The following is a 7719-nucleotide window of genomic DNA, read 5'->3' as shown; positions in this document are numbered from 1 at the left end:
TGGGAATGAAATATTTTAGTTCCAGTACTGTTATTGTAAAAATAATATGTTGGAATGTTATCATAAAAAATAAAAAATAAAAACCTAGTCTAATTGATTTGTAAATATGTCGGGTAAAGTCTATATTGCAATTGGAACAAAAAGTGCAAAGATTGCAAATTTGTAAGACCTGTTAAGATCGATCTAATCAAAGTAAATCAGTCGTAACTTTTGATTCCCATATTGAATTGAGATGATCTTGGTGGCATCGAAAAGTTAACTCAAATATCTACAAATTCATGTCTTACAATGATCTTTAAATTCTAAAGTTTACTGGGTCAAGCAGCTCATCAATGCCACAATTGAAAAACTAGATATAAAGTTCGCTGGCTCGACCTTTGCTCGAGTGAAAATTCTGAGAATCACTTTTTCATTAGCTCATGGATTCTCTAAGTGGTCTACACAAACTCTAACTATATATAGAATAATATGAACGACTTCTAGAGCGTGGAGAGAGACCAAAGTTGTCATATTCATTATATTCGTGAGAGAGAATCCTAAGAAAATTCATTAGGTGATGGAGATCGATGTTGTTGAGTCCATTGGTGTAGATGTGTTTTTTAGTAAGAAGGATTTCCATAGTTACGGAGTGTAGAGATCGAGTGGGATTCCTATGGTATTGCAAGCTAGATTTAGTTATTTCAAGGGTCTTGTAAACATTTTTAAATTGGTTAAAATAAAAAAATTTCTATACCCGGAGTAATTTAAGATTTTGAATACACTTTTCAAATGAGTTTCTATTTCGTTACCAAAATTGATGTTTTGATTATTCCTTGTGATCTAATTCATTAATTGCTTGATTGTTAAATTAAATAATCCAATATATTTTAAAAACACCTATTTACGCCTCCTCTAGGCATATTTGGAATCTAAATCCTTGATTTTACAGTTGGTATCAGAGTGGGATTCCCTCTGCTAAGATTTAGTTCCTAAGTGTTATCTTGCATCATATGGTTGAAATGGATAGATCACAATTCTCTTGGGAGTGATGAGGACATTTGAAGATGATGATGCAATGGACGATGAGGACATAATAAGTGTTAGAAAATTAGTGAAAATATTCACACCCAGGAAATATGTAAGAATCAAGAAAAATATTAAAAACTTTTTGATAATGTCATATAGTAGAGAGAAGACCTCTAGGAAAGGCATTAGGATCTCCAAGGACAATGTACCCCAAGATATACAATATCATGAATCTCATGGTTTTGGACACATTCGTATTGAATGCCCCAATTACAAGAGAACCAAATGAAAAATAATGAATGGTTCCTTGAGTGACATAGAATCTGAGTCAAGTGACTCTATCGAGTATTTTTCATTTGAAAAAAAATGTGAATTACATGGCTAATGTTAATTACGTGGCGTTTGCTTCCACTGCTAGAGATAAATGTGATTCTAGTTGTAAAGACGTATTTGAATAGGAATGTGTCTGAAATTTGCAACTGACATATGAACGTTTTTATGAAGAGTGCTTGCAAACAAAAAATGTCAATAATGCAAATCTTAAGAATCTAATGCTATGTGAGAATGAAAAGGAAAGCTTGCGTGTTAAATTGGATCACTTATTTACTCTTTGTAATAATTTGAAATTTGAAAATTCTATACTTAAATAAGTTGAACATGAGAAAAGTTACTTGGTTGGGTTGTCTAATCATCATGCTTTAATTGTTTCATTGAAATATTAGAATGGCATGCTATTTGAAAAGAATAAATTAGTTGACAATGAATTGCATAATTAATCCTAAAAATCAGTTGAATAAATTTTCTAATGATGCATTGTTGGGAAATAAAAAACACAATCATGATAAATCCAATCATGGTTTTGTGAGTAGTTGTTATTCTATGCCTTCTTTTTTCAATGTAAAAACGTGTTTTGAAAAAATGTGGTGGTTTATAGAAGAGATTGAGTTGTATGAGAACTTAGATAAAACCAAAACTCAAACACATAGTGATTAAGATAAGAAGCTAAGATTAGGATAAGACTTTTGATGAGTATAGAGTTAGACAATTGTAATAGGATACTGATATGCAATTCTAATAGGATGCTGATGCTATCTAAAATAGGTCTATAAATACAAATGAACTTCTCACCAATTGGCGTGTGGAGAATTTCTTAAAGTCAAAACCTTTCATGGTATGAAGAGTAGCATAAAAGATTTACGTCTATGATCCTATGACCTCTCCAACATTCAGCTCCTCTACAACCATGTCTTCCATGCCATCCCCTCCCGTTATCTTTGTTCCTTCTTCCTTTCCAACTTTTTGTCCCTTAAAACTTACGAAAGATAATTATCTTATTTAGAAAGCACATATTAGCCCCTATTTACATGGTCAACATCTCTTTGATTACGTTGATGGCAATATAACTATGCCTCCACCTTATATTTACTCTTCATCTCTCGATGAGCCTGTCATTCAAGCGCACCAAACCCCACCTATGCTAATTGGTTTTAGCAGGATCAAGTGATTCTCAGCATGCTTGTGTCCTTGTTTCAAAATGGGTACTCACTCATATTGTTGGCTTAGACACATCACGAGATGTCTAGGTTGCTTTAGAGTGGATGTTTTCATCACATTTGCATGCTAGTATGACACAGATTCCTTTTCAAATTGCAACACTCGAAAATGGCGATCTCTCAATTTTTGATTATTTTCAAAATGTGAAGTCATTGGCAAATACATTAGCTACCATAGGCAAGCCTCTAGAGGATTTTGAGGTGATATCTTTCCTCTTAGCTAGACTTGATTATTCTATTGAATTATTGGTTACTTCCATTACTGCTAGGGTCGATCTTATGCATCTAGATGATATTTTTGGGTATTTTCTCAACCATGAAGCAAGTTTAGAACAAGCTAATATCGCAGTTGTTGTTGTTGCCTCTGCCAACGTCACTACTCGCTTGATTCCAACTGTGGCCGGAACCAATACTTATGGGGGCATTTTTCTAACAATAATTCATGTGGCCAAAGACAAGGAAATGTTCGAGGCTCCTTCACTACTCTCTTCTCCTACAATCTGTCAAGTTTACTGTAAAAGTGGTTACTAAGCCCTCTAATGTTGGCATCGTTTTGATCGTGCCTTCCAAGGAGCATAACAACAGCTCACTGCCTTTACTGCGAAACCCACTTAGTAATAGGATATTAATTAGTATTTGGACACCGCAGCTACTCATTATTTGACTCATGAATTTCAGAACTTGAATATGCAAGCTTCCCCTTACTGTGGCCAAGATCAAATTCAAATCAGAGATGGAATAGGTTTTCTCCTCGCCAATATTGGTACTCTCACTTATCTCTCTCCCAAGCAAAACTTCTCCTTAAATAATTGCTTCATGTTCCCCCTAGTGCAAAGAACATTATTTATGTTAGTAAACTCACATCTAGCAATCATATCTTTATTGAATTTCATGGTGATTATTTTTGCATCAAAGACGAGAGAGCACAGGGATTCTACTGCTGCACGACAAGACTAAGGAAGGCCTCTACCCCATCCGAACCAACTTCGGTCCTTCTTCTTGACCTCAAGTGTTTGTCTCCACTTGTGTTCCCCTTAGCACTTGGTATCATCGTCTCAGTCATCCCACTAAGCGTACAGTCAACAACAAGTCATCTCTAGCTTTAAGTTACCAATGTCTAGTTCTCAATTATATATAGTGTGTGGTTCTTGTCAACAAGGCAAGAGCCATTAGGTACCGTTTCCATTGGTCTGACTCCTTATTTGTCCTATAATAGAAACAAATATTATGTTTTTTTTTTTTTTTTATCATTTTAGTAAATTTACTTGGTTATTTCCTATTGTCCAAAAATACGATGTACTCCCATTTTTTCATAAATTTTATCTTGATCTTGAATGTTAGCTTAATTATAAAATTAAAATAGTTCAAACTAACTAGAGAGGTGAATTTCGCTCGTTGAGTCAATTTTTTCAAACACTTGGTATCCATCATAAGCGCACGTGCCCCCATACTTATCAACAAAATGAGTATGTTGAGGTCAAACACGTCATGTTGTTAAAACTGGTATCTCACTTCTCTCACAGTCTTCTCTTCTTTACAAATATTGGGACTCCGCGTTTGAAATGACATGGTTTCTTATTAATCGTCTCCCTACTCTACTCTTGTCTAATGTCTCACAATTTTAAAAACTATTTCACCGCGTTCTTGACAACACCATTTTTCATTTTTTGGGTGTGAATGTTGGCCATATCTTTGCCTGTTTCATCCCCACAAAATGCATTTTAGGTCCCAACATTGTCTTTTTTGGCTTCAACCCTCACTATCATGGCTATAAGTGTCTTGAGCTTAGTTCCGGCCGTGTATATCTCTCACGCAATGTGATTTTCAATGAGTCTAGCTTCCCATTTGCTACTCACAGCTTGTCTAAGCCGGACCCTTATACCTTTCTTACTCCATTGCTTCTAACATTATAGGTGTCCAACTATAATATATCTCTTGGACTTTCCCTTGGTCCTATACCATCGACAGTTTCATCACCTCCAATTCCAACCATGCCCTTTTCCTCTTCTCCTGTGCCTTCTCACCATGTCTCCACTGCACCTCTTTCCTCCACTCCCCTCTCCGAACCCGAAATCTCTACCATAGTAGCAGCACCTCCAGCTAGGGTTCATCCCATACGCACTTGCCGACAAGATAACATCCTTCAACCAAAGAAGTTCACTGATTGTACAATCAGATATCCATTGCCCAAAGCTCTCTTGGCTATAACTCTCTCTTCCTTACTTGAGCCTACCTACTTTTTTCAGGCCGTAAAACATGCCGAGTGGCGAGATGCCATGTCTTTGGAATTTAATGCTTTACTAAAAGACGACACATGAACCCTAGTCAAACCTATTGCCTTCATGAATATTATTGGCTATAGGTGGGTGCTCAAAGACAAACACAAGGCTAACAGTTCTCTAGACCATTACAAAGCAAGGCTAGTAGCCAAGAGCTACCATCAGCAACCAGGTATCGACTTTGGGAACACCTTTAGTCCCGTAGTAAAACCAACCACTATACGACTAGTTCTTGCCCATGCCATCTCAAATAAGTGATCGATCTATCAGTTAGATGTCCACAATGTCTTTCTGTATGGGTTCCTTTATGAGGATGTCTATATGCAACAGCTACTCAGTTTTATTCAGCCTCATAAACCAGAGTATGCATACAAATTACATCGCGCTCGATATGGCCTCAAATGGGCAAACAGGTGCCCAAAGTCTAGTATTCTTGGCTAAGCGACAAGCTCTTGGAGGTTGGTTTTGTTAACTTCAAAACTGATACATCATTGTTTATACTTTATCATTCTGATGTTATAGTTTTAGTACTCATCTATGTAGATGATATCATCATTACAAGGTCAGAAACTTGTGCTACTACTTTAGTTATTACCTCCCTTGGTTCTGAATTTCCTTTTAAGGATTTGAGGCCATTTCACTACTTCCTCGATACAAAAGCACTCTTCATCCCAGAAGACTTGTTTCTCACTCAACAAAGGTATATTATTAACCTTCTTAAGAAGACAAGTATGGTGCACGTCAAATTTGTGACTTCTCCCATTACATCCTCACATAATCTATCTTTGTTTGATGGTGCTCCATTTGAGGATGAGATATTATATCGCAACACAGTGGGGGCACTTCAGTATCTCTCATTCACTCTGCCGGACATATCATATGTAGTCAACAAAGTGTATCATAATCTGCATAGACCATTTACTCTCCATTGGCAAGCTGCGAAACGTATCTTCGGCTACTTGAAGTTTTCTATTCATTATGGCCTTCTCGTTAAACTAAGTATTAACCATCTATTAACAGCCTAGTTGATAATATTGACATTATGCTATATTAATCTTGTTCTGATTTTTGCTTACCTCCTATTATTTGTTTATTTACTATACGTTGATTTGTTTGTTACTAATCTCAAAACAATAAATAAAATTTTCTTGAAGATATTCTGGTATGTCTATACATATAATTTGTTAGGATTATACTACATTATTTATATTATTTAGAAGTTTTGTCACAGAATTGCCAAATGCGGAAATTGTTTGTGTAAAATTAATATGTTGGCAAGTTCTTATGGAAAAAAAATTAGTCTAATTGAGTTGTAAATATGTTGGGTTTAAGTCTAGGCTGCAATTGGAATAAAAGTACAAGTATTGCAAATTCATAAGACTTGATACGATTGACTTAGTCAGAATAAGTCAGACGTAAATTTTGATTCCCATATCAAATTTGTGAGGAGTGCACCCTTTAAAGGTGGAACACTATGTATAAGATTAATAGATTCATCATCTCGGGTACAAGGGAAAGTCATTTCAAACGAAAAAGGCGAGCAAAAGCCTTATGCAAGCAATACTTAGGCAAGCGCAGCCCAAAGCAGGCAAATGATTGGCAAAAGAGTGACTAATGAATGAGGTAAGCGACATTTTGGGAGGGAAAAAGTGATGCAACAAAAAGGATGCGAGTTCTACATCAAGCAAGTAAAAGATGGACGAGCTATATGTAAGGTGAGCAAAGATAAATGAGTACAATACAGTAAATGCAATAGAAATGCAACGAGCGAGCAATGTGTAGCACAAATGCATTTTGGAGTGAGTAACAGCCTAACAGAAAACACAGTGTGAAAATAGGTGTGTCTAGAAATAAAATAGGAGTGCTCAGATAGTAGCAGATAACCTCACAAAAGATTGTACTCAAACAACGACATTGCTACTAGAGAACACATGAAAAAGGAAGACCACGGACTCCAATACACTCGACTGGATGTAGGAGCATTCCACCGTGTGGGTGAAAATTAGAGTGTCTGAAATGTGCAGAGCACATCATTTCCGTCCCTATCACCCCCTCCATCTGACATATACCTAGACAGTAGATTCTCACAGTTTCTTCAGCCGACCCACGTCGAAAACTGTGAAATACGTGAGAGGCAGAACTCTCCGTATAAATAGTGTCTATCATCAATCTTCTTTCTCATACTTTGAGATCATTGAAAACCCAGAACTCTCTCTCTCTCTCTCTCTCTCTTACTCTCACACTTTCAAATGCTAAAGTCCTCATTGAACCAAGGGAGGTTAAATCATCAATAAGCTATTCAGTAAAAGCTCATTGCAATGGTAACTTCTTTCCTACGACAATGTTAGTAATGTTGGTTAATGACTATGAGTATGCCAAGTTACGATCTTTTACATTTTGTCCATATTTTTTGATATTATTGAACATGTATAACTCTACTATGATTTACTGGTTGTCATTGTAAGAAGTATTGATTTTATTCTTTAAAAAGTATCTACTTTTTTGTTTTAAGAAGAGTATATGGGTGTGTGAGTGAATCATGACCCCAAGTCAAGATGGACCATTATCTCAGTAGAGTTTCTTTGGCTACTCAGGAGCATCAAAGAATTGAGTGACGTTCCTTGAATTGTCATGACGTGATAATAAGCTCGGGCGAGATGGTAACGTTCTCAGGTCGAAGCCATGGCCTCTTGACTGGTAGAGGCTAGAGAGGGTGTTATGGTCAAGGACGGAGCATGAAGCTAGGTATCATTGGTTATAGAATCACACGAATAGTTGTTAATAAATGAAAATGGTTGGTAAGATGGTTTCCACATTGTGGTTTGGACCTGGGGTCCGGTAAAATGTATGTTACATGATGATTTCGGCACTACATGCTTTAT

The sequence above is a fragment of the Juglans regia genome, chromosome 5, assembly GCF_001411555.2.
Source record: "Juglans regia cultivar Chandler chromosome 5, Walnut 2.0, whole genome shotgun sequence".
Lineage (NCBI taxonomy): Eukaryota > Viridiplantae > Streptophyta > Magnoliopsida > Fagales > Juglandaceae > Juglans > Juglans regia.
Note: the sequence above shows the minus strand (reverse complement) of the source record.